Source organism: Acipenser ruthenus, chromosome 28 (genome assembly GCF_902713425.1).
Source record: "Acipenser ruthenus chromosome 28, fAciRut3.2 maternal haplotype, whole genome shotgun sequence".
In the NCBI taxonomy this organism is placed as follows: Eukaryota; Metazoa; Chordata; class Actinopteri; order Acipenseriformes; family Acipenseridae; genus Acipenser; species Acipenser ruthenus.
This window is the reverse complement of record NC_081216.1, coordinates 19,442,621-19,460,710: the sequence shown is the minus strand read 5'-3', so window position 1 is coordinate 19,460,710 and position 18,090 is coordinate 19,442,621. Positions and strand designations below refer to the sequence as shown.

Genomic DNA, 18,090 nt, shown 5'->3' with positions numbered 1-18,090 from the left:
CAATATGTTAATGTAACATTATTCAGCAGATTTAATTCGACTTTATGAAACAAAATGTGTTAAATCTATAGGGTGATGCAAAACGTTTGGCCATAGCTGTGTACATGGGCATCTAAATGCACTTCTTGTGGTTAGTTTTTGTTTTTGTTTTTGCCAGTAGGATGCTCAAAGCAAGTTCATGTATTTTTATGTCATTAATACAAAATTCACAGAAACATTTACATAGATATGTACAAAGTAGTACTAGAATGAAACTTAACTACTGCTTTGGAACTATATATCTTATGACAGAGTGTTAAAAGTTAGATAGATATGTACAAAATGCCTCAAGGCAACTTATTTATACAGTGTGAGAAAGAAAAAACAAGGTGGTAACAATAGTCTTCTGCAAACTAGAAGGTAGCACTACAATAATAGCAATATTTTATTTCAAATGGCTGTAATAATATGGCATTCTGACTTTCCTTCACACCACCTAATCTCACTTTATATAACTACCTTAGAAGATCAGTATGACATTTATCATGAAACAGAAATAAAACTAAAGGTCCAATATAACTGGTGATTTTACTTAAAAGCAATGGTTTTCTGTAGAGTGGTTTTGGCTTAATACCCAGTAGGGTACCTACAACTATCAATGGCCCCCCTCTCGTTTTGCACAGACAAAAGGAATATTGTGAAAGCTTTAAAATATGTAGCAGGTTTGTCATCATAATGTCTAGATTATTTCAATCCCTTCCCTTGCTGTCTGACACTGGCATGTGAACTGTTGAAAGAGTATGTACAGCTGTTTCTGAATTTAGCTCATGGCAGATGGTCAAACGTCCCTTGGACCTAAATGTTCTGATGATTTCATATGCACCCTTATTGCACATGTAGCCATTTTTCTGGCATGATGAATACCTGATAACTAATTAATAATCATCTTGGTTTCTTTTTCTCTGATTGAAATCCAACTGAATTTAAAATGCTGATCTGTTGAAGCTGAGTTTTACTAAGTACGAGACTTGGAACAAGTAGTGATCAGCTCGTGATGTACTGTACAGAACAGGGATAACACAAGCATTGGCAATTTGTCCACTAAACTACATCTGGAAAACAGATCTAAGTATCTTAATTCATGAAAATGCATGGCCCAGGGCACTGTCAATCCACATCAGTATAAACTGTTACCCGTGCAATACGACTTTCTCTGTCAATCAAGATTAGCTTAAGCAAAATACGTTTGTCTCACACAAACTCAAGATGTCCAGTTTTCAACACCGACAACGCTGCTCAAAAAACTTTTATTAGTCAACAAGAAAATGTAAACACAGCAAAGAAAAACAAATTTGACTTGGCTCTGGTAAAATGTAACTGAGATCAGAGAGCGCATAAATCTAAAAGAAATACCTGTGTCCAAGCATGACACACATCTGGCAACTTTCATTTTCTGCGTAATGAAAAAAGACGGCAGTGAGTATAAACATGGCACTGTGTGTAGTGGGGCTGAGCTCTGTCAGTCTGCTGCTCTGGAAGCCTACACTCTCTCCTTGCATTGCTGTTTCTTGTTAGGAACATTGCTTTGAAGGGGCAGGGCCTTCCCCAGAGGCTCTGGTCAGACTGTGTGAGGCTGGCAATAATGAAGGGCTACATTTCCTTTAGCCACGTGCCTGGGCTTTTCTTTATAGACCCAGTAGGTGCCGTCTGCTACAATACTGTTCTGAATTCAACACTTGTTATTGTCATTTATGCATTACGTTCTATTCTGAGTAGTATTAATATATATATCTTCAACAACAACATTTTATAAACTTGAGCTGTGCTCTTGGAGTTTATGATGTAATATTTAATTACAATATTTTCTCATAATGCACTGTAGCCCATATTATATTCTATATATATATAAAACTCCACCATCATAAGCTTACAAAAAAGTTCTGTTAAAATGGATAATGTATTGAATAAACTTTAAATAACAGTCCCCATTAAACAGTATATGCATCATTGGCATAAAACTGACATTTTGCTGACACAAATTAGAAACAAACCTGTGTGACAGAGCAGTTAAGGTAGAACAAATGTGAGATACGGTAAATTGTTTGACATACTTTCATAAGCAAGTGAAGGCAAATCCATCCTTTAGACTGTGGTAATGGTCTCTCATTGTTAAATTCAATGGAAAAAGCTATTCATACTGTTGCATGATTGAAAAGAAAATTGAATCCTTTTGATGTTATAAATGTGTCTGTTACTGCATTTGCACACAAAATGTCTATGGAAATTATAGTGAAAGCAGCAATTCTCCAAGGAAAATGCTTAGGGATGACACACTGAATTCTATTTGGGACTGAATATAAATATACCGTAGGATCGCTAAAATAACTCCTGTATGGTCCTCACACTAACATCTAAACTTAAGGCTGTTCAGACTTATTTTATAGGAGGTGAAAAAGGCAATATATATATATATATATATATATATATATATATATATATATATATTGAGAGAGAGAGAGAGAGAGAGAGAGAGAGAGAGAGAGAGAGAGAGAGAGAGACATTAGCAGGAATTTTCCATAAAGAGTTCCACTCCTGTACATAAAAGATATGCCAGGTGAAAACTGAACATCTGTCGGGACTTCTGCAAATATAAAGGGGTATTTTATTAGGAGGTTAAAGAAAAAAGAAGACACTATGTCAAATACATAATCACTGAGTGATATATTTTTCCAAAACAGCACTACAGGAGGTATATGGTCCAAGATCCAAACTATAACATTACCCTCAGTACTAAACTTTGTTCAAAGCAAACTGCCATTAAATCATCCCTTTTGAAAATCCATCACATTTCTAATGTGTTACTGCTTATAATATTATATAGGGACAAGAGAAAATTAATTTGCATCCTATTAGCAGACCTGTAATTCACAGAGGATCCAAGTCATGTCAGGCACAGTCTTGTCACCACACTTCTGCCATGAGTTCATAGGTCTGCAGGTGTTAGTATAGCCTGACTGTGTAAAATTATTTAGTTTTCTTTGCACTCCTGCACAGATTTTATTTGCATTTCCTCTGGCACTCTTTCATATCAATCAAAAGTTCTCAGCCTTCATTTGCAAGTTAGGTTGCTGTATGTTACTGCACTGCTACCAGTTATAAGATGTGTTCTAATATGTGCTTCATATTAAAGCATGCTTAGGCTTGTATTACTGACATAATGTGGAGTCGTAGTCATGGGGACAAATGCAGACCTCAAGACAACAGCAGAAAGCCCAGTCCATTATACAATGGAAAGAAAGAAAGCCTTGGCATTTCAGAACAGTTTTTCTAATCCTAATAAAAGATGAATAATAAGTAAAGTGTATAGAAAGCAAAAAGTTACACATACATAGATGTTTGATTTTCATTTTGAACACTGAACATGAGTTGGGAATAATTTACAGACCAAATATCCAGGTCAGTATATCTAAGTCGTCTTAAACACAGATGCAACTTATATAGCTGTGTGGTTTATATAATGTATCCCCATTTATACACATTTCTTCTAATGTTCTTGAACGATAAAAACCAGTACTACTGAACTGTGCAATCTTGTTTTAGCAAGCTTTCCGTTTGTTTTCCAGATTTATATGCAGTAGAAGTAGAATTTTAAACTGCTACTGTTAAAGACAGCTGTTGACGCAACAATCAAAAATAAGAGCTCTAGACAGTAATTCAGTAAATACTGTGAATATAATATAAAATATTGTTAACTTTAACCTAGCAGGGGCCACTAAATCATCTACCATTAGCTTTAAATCATCTACCATTAGCTTTAGAAAGTCTATAACATACATCATTTTCATGTCCTAGAACCAAAATAAAAATGTAACAATGGTTTAATTCCGTTAAAAATGTAGTATTACATTATTCTTTTAATATTTGGAAATAAGTTTTCCATATTTCTCTATTGTACTTCTAATTAAAGGTCAGTTAAATTAATGTAATTATACAGCACAACTGAAACATAAAACTAACAACATATAACAAATGTAATACTCTCTCTCTCTCTCTCTCTCTCTCTCTCTCTCTCTCTCTCTCTCTCTCTCTATATATATATATATATATATATATATATATATATATATATATACACACACACACACACACACACACACACACACACATAAAGCCGTAATAAAACACACACGATATACAGGTAGTGGACAAAAAAATGGAAACACCAATGTAAAGTCACTTAACAGGGCTTTGGGCCACTATGCTATCCCGCTCTGTGGAGTTCTCGGCAGACCGTTTTTGATGAAACTGGCTGCTCGCGACCCAGGTTGAAATTTGCAGTCAATTGATCTGCAGTTGCTCGCCTGTTTTGCCTTGCACTTCGAATTAATGCACAGATATCATGATCCTGGAGTATGCGCTTCCGCCCACTGTTGCCCTTTGCTGATGATGTCTTTCCCTCAGAGTTCCATGCCGACATCACCTTAGACACCGTTGCTCGTGAAACATCAGCAAGTTGAGCTGTCTTGGTCACTGAATCTCCTGCCAAACGCGCCCCAACAATCACCCCTCTTTCGAAGTCATTGAGGTCTCCTCTTGCAGCCATGCTAGCCTATAATTATAGGCAACCAAGACAGTCCAGGAGCTGGGATGTTATTTGCTTAATTAACGCATGAGCCACACCTGTGTGGAAGCCCTTGTTTTCAATATACCTGGTGTCCCTCATTTACCCAAGTGTTTCCATTTTCTTGTCCAATATCTCAAGGTGTTTGGTCTTTATGCAAACAAGAGTCACATAACTAAATTATTACAGCCATATTAGGTCACATGTAAGTTTTTAATTATTAATAATGATACTCCCTTACATGATATACAGTAACAAGGCCTAATTGTCTGTTGTGATGTTAACAAGGAGATAATTTCAATATCCTTGGCGCAAGATACCCATGGGATAAAAAAAGCCAGCAACATTCATGAAGATTATGAAACTTTTTAATTTTATTTTTAATGTATACAGTCTTTAAATAACTCCTGTGTTAAGGCTTTGTGAATAAGGCAAAGCTACATATTTTTATTTTTCCCCCAAGATCAATGAATTTCAAGTCTGGTAATGAGATGTACTGTTTGTTCATTATGTTGGACTGATTGACACCAATGGCTTGGTATCTTGTTGTGATCCTTTACTTGCTATATCCTGCTGTATACATTATGTGGATGAAATGAAGCGTTTTCTATACTGTGATTTTCTGGATACAATCATACATCTGACTAATATGCACACTTTATCCAAGGCGACTTACAGAGACTAGCGTGTGTGAACTATGCATCAGTTGCACAGTCACTTACAATTACGTCTCACCCGAAAGACGGAGCACAAGGAGGTTAAGTGACTTGCTCAGGGTCACACAATGAGTCAGTGACTGAGGTGGGATTTGAACCGGGGACCTCCTGGTTAAAAGCCCTTTTCTTTAACCACTGGACCACACAGCCACACAGCCTCCTATATCATGACCATGGATAACTACAATAATGTAACATTGATGATGTCCAAGTTGGTCAGTTTGTACTGTCGCACCACTATGTGTTCCATAATCTTGCATTGGTTTGGGAAAAGACTTCAGATGTTAAGAATGGACTGGCACCCTCCCACGGGTCATGGCACATAATGTTTCTTTTAATGGTACCTACCAGTACAAACACCTGTACATAATTAAATTAAGTTAAGGTTTCTGGGTATCAATAAAGAGCTTGAAAACAGTACAAACATGTCAATCACGTTTTCCCTTTTTAAAGAAAAGTAGCCAGTAATAGTATGTATTTTAATGAATATCACTGACTTGATCCATTCACAACACGTCAGCGTGGTTCACGCCAGAAACCAAAAAACAATCGGCACCCTGTCAACCCTGCCACCAAGAGCCATGGCAGGTCTTGAACCCTGGGTAATTACTCACCTGGGTCTTCACACTGCTTCATTTTCATTCTGATTGTTGACATCTTGCGGCACTGCATCATCTGCACAAAAAAGGTGGCGAAAAATGAACAAGGTCTTTCAGGCCTGGTAATTACACATTCATCACCTCGAAGTAACAGCTATTGGACGCCCTCAGCAAAATGATGGTTGTCAGTCTGATATTAACTGTTTCATTAGAAGACAGTGATTATGTTAAATGAGTCGACGCTTAGGATCAACACCTTCTTGGGAACTGTGGAAACATTAAGAATTCAGTTATGTGCAAAGTGAGATGAGGTGAAAAAAAATGTAAGGTTGGACGCACAAAGAAACTGATGATCAAAATTTTAATCCAATTAATTTATCTGTGCAACAGAATGAAATAAATTTCTCATCCACCGTCTCAGATCACTGGATATAAATCTGCACAGTGAGTGTGTTCTGATTAAGTTAAATTGAGACACAAAATAATAATTATAAGTTGACTCTGGGGAGAAGACGTTTCATTTCTCACACTGGTATTCTTCTGAGAAACTGTTTTTTTTTATGTTACAAAAAGTGTGTATAAATCATTATTAAAAATAAATCACTTTAAAACAGCTCCACAGTGCATGGCATTAATGTTCCCATGAAGCTGCTTTACAGGGCTCAAACCAAGATCAAGGGACATGCTAAAACGGCTCAGTGTTAAAACCTGCCCCCCATTCTCTGTATGAAAGTACAATGAGCTCAGAGTGACCCATTGCCAAGCAGAAACACAAGGTAGGAGAGGGCGTTATTTGGCAGCCACGGTTTGGGGGTGACTCTCTTAAGCAACAGCAGAAGAAATTTAAAAAGTCAAATTTTTCATAACAAAACTATTAAAAAAAAAAAAAAACACTATTATAAATGCCCAATATGTATTTATTTTTAATGTTTTTAATTTTTTTTTAATGCTGGCAATAAACATCAAAAAATATTATTGCAATTTGATATGCCTTTGTAGAGTGCTTGTATTTTCCATAGGCCTGGTTACATAGGACACTTATTATTACACAATAGGAGAGGTCTTGGAAAAACAGTAAGAGTGGAATGTCATATGGTTCAAACAGTTAACAGGGCAGGGTCTTCTGCAATCCCATTCACATTTTTTTCTAATTAAATCACGGAACAGCAGGTCAGACATAAGTTTAAACCCAGTGTATCAATAACACAGGGTATATATATATATATATATATATATATATATATATATATATATATATATATATATATATATGAAATCTGTATAACAGTAATTATTAAAAAAACAGATTCAGCAGCCGTTAAGGTTTAACAGAACTGATCTATTAAAACTCATGTAGGATTGTCATTAAAAAATAAAAAAGCACACAGGTCGATCTAATTATATCTTTTCAGAGAAAAACATGCCTGACCCTGTCCAACCCGTACAATTACACATTGATTTTCTATAGAGAAAGGGAGTTTAATAAATTGAACTACAGTAACAAGACCAGGTGGTCAATCATTGTTCAGTTTTCAAAGCTCTTAATGAGGACTATATAATACGGGATTGAAAAATAGTGCATTGTTCTATTTAATTGCAGCATGTCAAAGAAAAGAACATATTTGCATTTTAAACAAGCACTTAAATCTGATTGTAGAACAATTGTTATAAATTTCATTAAATATGTACCATGCGCTACAAACTCTGTAAATCTATTTTCTCACAATTTGTTTCCTACCAAACCCCACTCCCCGCCCCCCCCCCCCCCCCCCCCTCCTCAAAAAAAACCCTTTTGCTCTTATTCTGTCATGTTTTTCGTGGATGATCTATATTTTGTTGATCTTTTTATGAATCATTAATTGTATTTATTTTGCAGTCTTCTCTATGGTCTTTAATAGTTAAAACAGTGTATGATTTTCAGAAGTTGACTCTGAACAAACAGTGTAGCCTCTTGCATAACTAAAAATAAACTTGGTGACTTTATATAGAATTCCATTAATTTACAGAAAAATGTGCCCATAGACTTGCTTATACTGTGCAGTAATGTTTTTGGAATATGCCCTACATTTTTAATGCAGCTCTCTTTCAAAACAGAAACTGTGACAGGGTATCAGCTTTGATTGCTAACAAAATACATGTATATATGATAGCCTAGGAACTGTTATTTTTATAATTTGCATTAAAAAATGCATTACCAGCATTACCAGTAAAGTTCCAGGTTAATGGCATTTGCAAAAAAAAAAAAGAAAAAACTATAGCCATTCTATCATTTGTTCTGTATTATGCAAGGATGTAATGGCACAAATAAACACTGAATGGTGACCTGTACTGTGTTACCATAGTTTACAGACACATTTCTTTATTCATAAAACAAATAATGTAGACCTAATATAGACCTAATATCTTAAAGTAACAAAGACAACTTTTTACATGAAGCTACTAATAAAAAAAAGCAGCACTATAACTATTAGCTTTTAATGCCTTTACTGCACTGCACTTTTTACCCATTTAGTGAGGATTGTACACGATATTTGTCAGGTCCAAGAAATCTAGAAAATGTCAAATAAAGTATGGTCTTTCACAGTGATACAAAGTAGGGTTTCATCATGGCAGGAGTTAGTAAAACACATTAATATCTCCATCAGTAAAAATAGTAATAATAAAGTGTTGTAAAAAGTAAAATGGGCTTGATTAGCAATAAGCTGGATATTAGAACAAATGTCCTAATCCTACCACTAAGAAAAAAGTGGATTTCTGGAATGTGGTTTAGAAATGACCACTAGGGGCGTGCAACTGTGAGTTAGTACAACATCTTGGAAAAAAAAGCAAACAAATGGATTATTTATTTTTTTAAGAAAAATTATACTTTTGCAGAAATCCAGTCGTAAAACACAATAGATAACGAAAGCAGAAACAACAATAGAGAATGATAGAATAATGGAGAATGTTGTAAACAATGTAATATTAAAATGCAAAAATATCCCTTTTACTCTATTCGACCTCAAATAAAATATAAAGAAAAATGAAGAGAATAGTGGGTAAAAACCTTTGGAATGGTACCCAGCCGTGGAAATGGCCTGGTCCAGGTACCAAGCTCTCTACAACAGCTGGGTCCTTTCTGGAGTTGCTCGGTAGTTCAGCCCGACATTTTTTGAAAGAAAACAGAATAACAGCACCTGCTGAACAAAAGAGCCTCTTTCTAAATGAGCACTTGCGTACAATTACCCTGAAGAGGCTGGCCACCATTGTTACACCAACCCATTCTTTCTTTCAATCAAAAAGACGGAAGACAAGTTTTGCATGCACCTGCATCTGCTTATTTGGTGCAATGGGGGGCTGGCCTCCAGCCAATTCTCAATACCTCAAGTGCCTGCCAAATAAGGTACTTATTGATTTGCAATACAGCATAATAGGCCATCAGCTTAATTATTACTGAAGAGACATTGTTCCGGATGTCTCATATTTATATTCGTGAAGCCTGTGGGGATGGTTATGAATTCATTTGCATAACTTCAGAACAATGTAGTTCTGCTATTGCCTTTACCGCCTTTGAAATAACACATATACACACGCATACGAAACATGCTATCCAGCAAGGGAGGCTTAAGAATGCAGCTGTTTTTAAGGAGAGTCCTGACAAACCCACTGCATTGTCCATTGAAACTGACAGTTCTACAAGAAGAAGAGATCCTTTGTACTGTACATCTTTATCATTGCGTGGGTTCTCTTATGGTGGCCATAGGGCCAGAATTTTTTTTAATGCCAGCTGCCAGCTACTCCTTGAAGTTTAGGAAGGTTAGCTGATGTTTTTTGTTTCTCCTACCTTTATCTAATACATTTTATACTATACTGAACTAAATATCATGTCCCTGTGGGTTATGAGTGTTTGCTGAGACAGAAACAAACAGAAGTTCCCCCTATAGTAGCATTTTGTGTTGATAATATAACACTCTTCCAAAATAAACTCATGCTGTTTTAATGTGTAACTCTAAATATTCTCCCAGTTTGTACAAGAGTTAATTAAATCTAGCCCCCAGGCAAACACACAGAAAGATGAAGCACATTTGTTGAAATAATTGAAAGACAAAATGAACTGGATGTTTAAATGCTGTTTTCTATACAATAGGTCTGCTCTGATGAAAACAAAGTGGAGTGGAATGATTTGTACAGGTAAACAAAAAACCCCAAATCAAGCAGCATGTGGCCGTGGCAAAGAAGCCAAGTTAAAGTTGGCTAATATTGAATTTTCAGCCGAGCTTCCTTTAGCACTAATTTATTAAGGGAAAGACTATGCTAGGATTTTAAAAGCCTCCACACATTATGTGTTATCCTGAAGGTAATGTCAAGCCGAAACGCATCCTTTTTAATGTGTGTTTAACCAATAAAATATTTTTTGATATGCAAGTTACGGGGTTTCCTTCCCTTTCTTTTGATATTGCTGTGGCCGGATGACTTGTGGGTGACATCAGACCAGGAAGAAACAGACTATAATACTGTGGGATGAAGCGCTGCTGCGCGTATTTATTGTAAAATAAAAAAGTTTGAACACAAAACAAAACACTTTACAAAAACAAAACAGCACGTTGGCCAAAACAAACAAACAAAAAAGTGAACCAAACAAGTATCGTTCTGAGAGAATTCAGCACAATTAGCAATTGTTTTATCTATCTTTTCACTCACGTCTCTCGTTCTTAATCCCTGAACACCCAACCCTGATGAGCGGCTGACCGTTCTTTATATACAAGTGGCCATTTCCAGATCGGTAATCACTTCATTAATCTGGAGATAGCCACATTATGCATGTGTTTAGCTGGATGGGGCATTTTAACCCCATCCATGCTGTAAACAATAATAAACAAACCTTGTGTTTTTAAACACTAAACAATACATTTAAATCATAATAATACAACACAAATACAAAATAAACACAGGGGGGGCAGGGTGCACCCAAACATTATGCTGTATACTGTACACAAAAACTATTGGCAGACCAATATATAGTTAAATATAATAAATATTGAGCTAAAATAACAGTATAAAGTCCTGTCTAGCAATACCGATAAATATCACCTTTACCAACACAGCCACAGTCACACACTTGCCTTAATTTTAAATGTATTAGACAAAACCTAAAACATATTTAGTACATTTGTCAGGCTTAAATGGCGAGCTGAATTAACCTCTTCCTACACTCTGTATATTGGATTGCAAACGTTACATTTCTGGTCACAATTGTCAACCCACAGCGAATTATGTTTAGTGCCATTGTATTACAATGTTAGTTACTACTTCATGTGGATGCATTGCAGATGGCCTTTTTTGCTTTGTTTTTCTCATTGTTGCAGGTGTCTGTATGGTAAATCTGGGCTCTGATAGAGAACTGGATTAAGTGGTTATTTAGAATAATATGGGGTGGGAGAAGGGTAATGAATTATATATATATATGGAAACTATGTTGTGTTTCTGAAAGGTGGATCCACCCCTAATCACACACGCAATCAGGATGTCCTATAAAGAGCCTTTGGCCATGCCTCCCTGTCGTTTCTTTGGTTAATCTTTCCTGGCATTATGGATTCTACTCTGCCAAACGACCCTCCCCTTTGTCAGACAAAAGTCTTCAGCTCTGGCAAGCTTACTTCTACCTGGCTCGATTCTCGTCAGAAACTGGCTTTAAAAAATTGGGGGGGATGATGCGGCTCAGTGAACCACAGAGCTCCTTTATGTCCTCAATCAGCCCAATCCTCTCAAAACCGCACCACCCCCCCCCCCCCCCATCATCTGACTTAACCACCCCTCTTTTCCAAACTCAGACTGCATTCTACCCATCCCACCCTTTTCAATATCTTCCAAATCCCCCACTTCAGTGTCGCCCTCAATAAACAAACAACAGATGGGGAAGGCCAATAACGTTCGACGGAGGGAAACAAATATGTAATAATTTTAACGAGAATGTCTGCACTTTCCAGCCCTGTCCGTTCAATCACATCAGCAGCTTCTGCGGAGACAGACATAGCTAAAGTGTTTGCCCTCGGCACAGCGCCCGTACAAGTTCGAATTTTTTAATCAAATAAAAAATGAGTATCGTCCACTCCCATTAATCCAGTAGCCCTTGGGGCTTCACTAATTCACCACCCAGACAGAGTGTTCATAGACTACCTCATATCAGGTCTTCACAACGGATTCCCCACAGTTGTGGAACACCCCCCCCCCCCCGTCTTTTTCTTCCAGTAATTTAAAATCTGCTGCAAACGACCCCAAAGCGTAGACATGCTGCTGCATAAAGAACTCACTAAAGAGTTCATGATCGGCCCATTCTCCGATCCCCCTTTTCCTTTGTACCGCATTAGCCCTTTAGGGGTCACAATTCGCAAATATTCTGGTAAGAAAAGGCTCATGATCGATCTGTCAGCTCCGCACTCCAGTTCCATATCTAGCATCAACGCTTTAATTCCCCGACCAATTTTCCTTACATTATGCCAGAATCGACAGTGCTATTTGCTTAATAAAAATAGCAGGCCAAGGTGCATGGCTCTCTAAGGCTGATATAGCATGTCATAAAATTCATGCCCATTCACCCCTCCCAGTGACACCTTTTCGGGGTTCTATGGAGAAAACAATTTTATTTTGCAGTACGCCTCACCTTCAGATACAGAAGTAAAAAAAAAAAAAACATGGAAACCCAGGCAGGATCGGTGCTCTACATCGACATATTTGTAGACGAAAGCGATCTGAAAAGCTGTGTTATTTCTTTGCTAAAGAAACTGCGGCCCCATTGGAAACATACGGATATTAAACTGAAGGCAAGTAAAGGAAACGACGGGTTTAAATGAAACGGGGAATGAAACTGACAACCATCCAGTGAAAACACACAGGGTGAGCCAGGGCCTCTGCTGTAATAAAAAAAAAAAAAAAAAAATACACAGTTGTTGGGTGGGGGAAAGATACAGAATCTGTTAAATATAAATAGCCTACATATTTCAATGTAATTATTTATGTAATGCAAATTAGTCAACCATGCCAAAATAACTACAAAAATACTTGGCCTATTAAAAAAATATACCTGAACAACTTTTACGTTTTCGTATTACGTTTATTTTAAAACACCACCAGTTATAAACAATACTATCAGGGATACTGACAAAATGGTATTAACAATTAGTTTAAAATAACTATTGATTATCGCGGCTTTGCTATAACTTATTAATTACCTTTTGAAAACGTCAGTTCTAATAGTCATAGCTACACTGGATTGTGCAGCTGCTTTTCTCTCTCGTTAAAATTGACAGCAAAGCACGCCCACAACAAGGAGGACTGTATTTAGGAATGATTTTCAATACGACTGTGAATGGGATGGCGTGACAGTCAAATAACCAATCAGAAGTTACTTACACGAAAATAGCGTTTCAGAGGCGAGACACGTGGGAGAACACTTTGCCCTTTACTGGACTGGAATTTTTAAGCGTACAGTACACAAGGTTGTTCCAATTGGAATACTTCCAGAGAAATGTAACACCATAACTACGTATATTTTAATTATTTAGTAGTATGTTTTTTGTTACTTAAATTTGGCATACCAGTACTGTAAACGTATAGGTACACCACCTGAGTCCAACGTAGATACAACAACAGGTATACGTTGTGCTCTTTAAACAACAAGAATATAAATATTGAAATTAGGTTTTTGGTGAGCACGCTGACTGTGTACTATAACCGTATTGTACAAATATTAGTATTGGCATAGTTACAAAGAACTGAAGAGCTGTAGGCTAAAGATTCAGGATATAGGTAAAACATTTAACATAAGGTATATAAATTAGATCTGTTCTTCTTTCCAGTGTTAGATATAGAAATTAAGCACCCCCCATATGATTGCCAACTTTGTGTCTAAACATTGATCTTTTTACTGTTAGATAAATGCTTGATGTAACACCTGCTTAGAATTTTTACGTAAAAAAAGGACATTGGTGACAGTCTTATGCAATAACTTTATATATATATATATATATATATATATATATATATATATATATATGTTTGGATTTAATCAGTGTCCAGGAATATTTGTAACTTGTCTTTTAAAACAGCAGAGATCATGGTACGTTAAAGTTGAGACATGCAATACCAGTAGGCAGTAGTGCCCAGGCAAATCTGTAGTTCTGAGGAGGTGACCGTTTTATTCATGTCAGCAAACAGTGGTGCAATCTCCCAGAGAGCAGTCTGGAGATCTTTCAATCTTACGCAGAGTTCGAATGAAAAACCTTGCAGAACAACCAGGGCAGACCAATTCCCAGTCCAGCTGCCCGTGGCTGCTTGTTGGTTCAGGCAGTGTTTTCTTTGGCCCAGAAGCACATCAGTGAGAGTGGAAGCAATGAACTTGTTAGTGAGACGTATAACAACAACAAGAAAAAGAAAAATCAGTTTGCTTGAACCAGACAGGTAAAACTATGCAAAGACAGGCAGACAAGAAGCTGCCCTATTGAAATATATGGCTAATACACAAAGAAAGCACTGTGAGTAAAATAATGTTACCTGCAGCTGAAACCATTCAACATCTGATATTCAAGCAACAATAAGCCTTTACTTCCAGAAATGCTGTACCAAATACTGATGTTGCAAATGTGCAGCTCTTTATTTTAAAAGTATGTGGAGTGTTAAGTATTCAATCTTTGGTAATTAGTTAATTAAATGAAAGCCAATATTACACCATGTGTACAGTTGAGTAGTTCATAGCTGAGTGGACTACATATAAAAGCTTTTTCTTTGGTCAGTAAAGAACTGCTAGATGACGTACTGAAAGATCATGAAATATTTTCAGTTATGTTTCTTCAGTACTGCCTATCCAAAAGTGGAAATCTGAACCATACACATGGTCCTTAATCTGTATGCGTGAACATATCCCTACTATTAGTGTCTTGGCTAGCTTTGCGTTTGGCTAAAAATACAAGCATAAAATCAGCTTATAAAATATATGGGCCTGCCTGCTAATTATTGAGGTTGTGGGTTTTTGTTTTTAAAACATGGACAATTACTTTTTTCCAATGCTTTGAAGGGAATTGGATACAAATGTATTTCTTAAAATATTAGTACTAGATTATAAACATGTCATAACAAAGAATAATTGCTGTTAAAATACACTTTTTGTAAGTGCAATACTGTTAAAAAATACAATTAGTGTCTTTATTAGACGAACACAGGCTATTGGTCAAATGCCAAAAATGGCAAATTCATTCTTTATCTTTAATGTAGCACCATCCAGGAAAGTTATATTTGTGGATATTAATCACCGCAATGTGTGTGAGATATAGTGTTGTTCTGCAAGCATCAGCTGTATACGTTGTCCTTCCCGTTTGCTTTAAAGTAAAACTCCCTGATTGAACAGGCATTGGATGATTTGACAAGCAAACACTTGATCCCTGTCCAGCTGGAAAGGAATTGTCTTCATCAGCAGCATTCAGCTAAGGATGTCTTTTTAATTTTACTCTTTGTTCGAGTCTCTCCAGATCCTCCCTTCACTTTAAGTACAGAGCTGTGCAGTAGGTATGCCAAGTGGTTTTGAAATATAAATTATATACTCTTTTTTTCAGATGTTATTGGAAGGAACGTGTAATTTATAACAACATGTTACAGTACAGGATGTTCATGGGTGTCTGCCAACCCTTCCTTTGTAAAGTTAATACAACAAAAATCAAAGTAAGAAAGTGCTACACTGCACTCAGCAGATACAAATGATGTTTTAATACCCAATAGATTTTAAAGGTAAAAAAAACTTACATTCCTCAGTAAGAGTCGGAAATGGCTATGCAGTTTTTACATAAAAAAAAAATCTAACAATGCTTGCTCCATTTTTTTGTATGTGATGTAAATGTACAGTAGAAAACATCACAATGAAAGGCTGTATTTAATGCAAAGATATGAAGGATATGCAACACCCAAATGGTACTCTTGTAGATTGCCATTTTGATGTCTGGGATCTCTAGATATCTAAAAGCCAAAAAGCGCGGCTCATGTTAGATAGTGCATTAGACCTTCTTTATTTTGTATTTTTTATTATGACTTCACGGGGTCCAGTTTGCAAGTTTATTGATGTATTTAAAATATACTGATTGGACCCATGGAGTATATATGCTATTTCTCCAATTATTGATCATTATTATTTACATATGTGATTTGCCTCACCTGAAAGGTTCCTTTCGTGTCCCTCATGTAAAAATGTAGGCTCTCATCTGCTGTAATGTTTTGTTGCTTTCCTAGTGTAGCTGTTCCACCCTCCTAACTGTATTAAGATTGTCCTGTGCATGGCCATACAAAATTGATTTCACAGATATCTTACAGGGGATTTAGAGGAATGTGCTTATGTGCATGTAAAATGTATGGAAAATTACATTAAATTGCCCTCATGTGTACATCATTCTAGACAGTTTTAACCCCTTATAGAAAGTGTACTGTTACTGTGATCTAGTAGTTGTAGTTAATAATCAGAGGGTAAACCAAACATATTTTTTTCAGTCTACTACAGAGGTTCTCAGTACAGTTGTTTTTTTTGTTTGTTTTTGTTTTTACGAATGGTGAATAGCAGTGATAGACCAAAACATCCTGGATAAATGTTAGGCTTAATGTATTTCAAAACCTTTTTTTTCAGTTATATTTTCAAAAATTCAACACAGACAGATGCTTTATTTACATCGAGAAGGAGAGCATTCGCTACCATTACCCTAGTAGCAGCACTTGTGTGTTTATTAAATCTACGCACCTGTGTAGCGTGTTAACACCCAATGCTCTGTGTCGGACTCATTATTATTCAGTAACGACCCACGTTATAGCAACTAAAACATGTTTTGTTTCATTTCATATTCCAATGAGAAGGTAAAAAAGTCTATGATAAGGATTTTGTTGCTGGTCTAAAGACAGTTTGCGTTTTTAAGGTTGAGTTTCGATGAAATGTAGATATGGGAAAACAGAATGAAAGAGACAAAAGTTCTATACAAAAAACTCATGGACGTAAGCACACAGGACACAGACACAGCAACACGAAACACCTTCACAGACATTAACTCCAACACTAATCCTCACACTCGTGATCATTTATACACCTGTATTTATCATTTATAAAATTCATGGCTCCAGCCACATTCTCACAGCTTTCACCTTGCCACATTCTCACAGCTTTCACCTTGCCACACACCTCCCCCCTATGTGCGTAGTATACATACCTGCCATCGGCCCCCTCCCCTCTAAAACACACACCCTCCTCTCATGTCCGTCTTTCCCCATGTGGATCCTTGAGGGTGGGTTGGTGAATGGGGCTGTGGTGGAGGACTCTCCTCCTCATCCTTCTGCCAGGCTGTGCGGGGCACTCCAGCAGCGGAAATACTGCCTCCTCCGGACCTGTGGCCAGCAGTGCCAACGCTGGCAGCGGCAATGCTGACAGCGGTACGGCACACTCCAGCCCTGGAAACGGCAATGCTGACAGCGGAAAGACTGGCTCCACTGGGGCAACACTGGCAGCTGCAATGCTGACAGCGGTGCTGGATACTGCAGCCGTGGCAATGCTGGCACTAGAGACATCGCTGGCCTCTCCCTGTGGCTCTGGAGCTGGCACCAGTTTTTTCGCTCACCTCCGGGGATGAACGCTTCTCCCCTTCTTCCTCTACTGGGCCAGCAGCTGTTCCTCTTCCTCCTCTACCTCTGGGAGGGGGCAGTTGGGCAGAATTATGCTGAATTCTACAAGAACACACCACTTCACAGGTGATATCCGTCAACGTAAAGTGTCCAGGTGACTACAGTATATAACATATTTTGAAAACAACACAAGTCTGTTCATTTCTTGTTAGAACACCATTTGCCCCCATCTAAAGGAATCGAATGTATTACTACTTTACACCTGTCCATGCATTTATCACCCACAATGTGTCCACAACACCCTACCCTCACATAGGTTTTCGAATACCTAGCCACGCATCCATAATAGGTAAAATACAGACAGTACAGATAATTTTTGCCAGACTTGTCCAGCACTGTATGCCACTCTGTTGGTCTGTAGGATTGAGCAGCTTTAAGATAAAACATTTTAATTTGGTCATAATTTACAGTAACTAGATTTATTGTTGGGAATTTTAGTTTATATAATTATTAATTAATTAATTGCACAAGATGCAAAACACTGTGTACAATTACA

General features: G+C 37.1%; 1 pseudogene; it reads left to right on the top strand.

Annotated features, from left to right (window-relative positions):
- The first annotated feature begins 12,586 nt into the window (after nt 1–12,586).
- Nucleotides 12,587–18,090, top strand: part of LOC117434518 (ethanolamine kinase 1-like) — a 48,319-nt pseudogene continuing 42,815 nt past the window's right edge.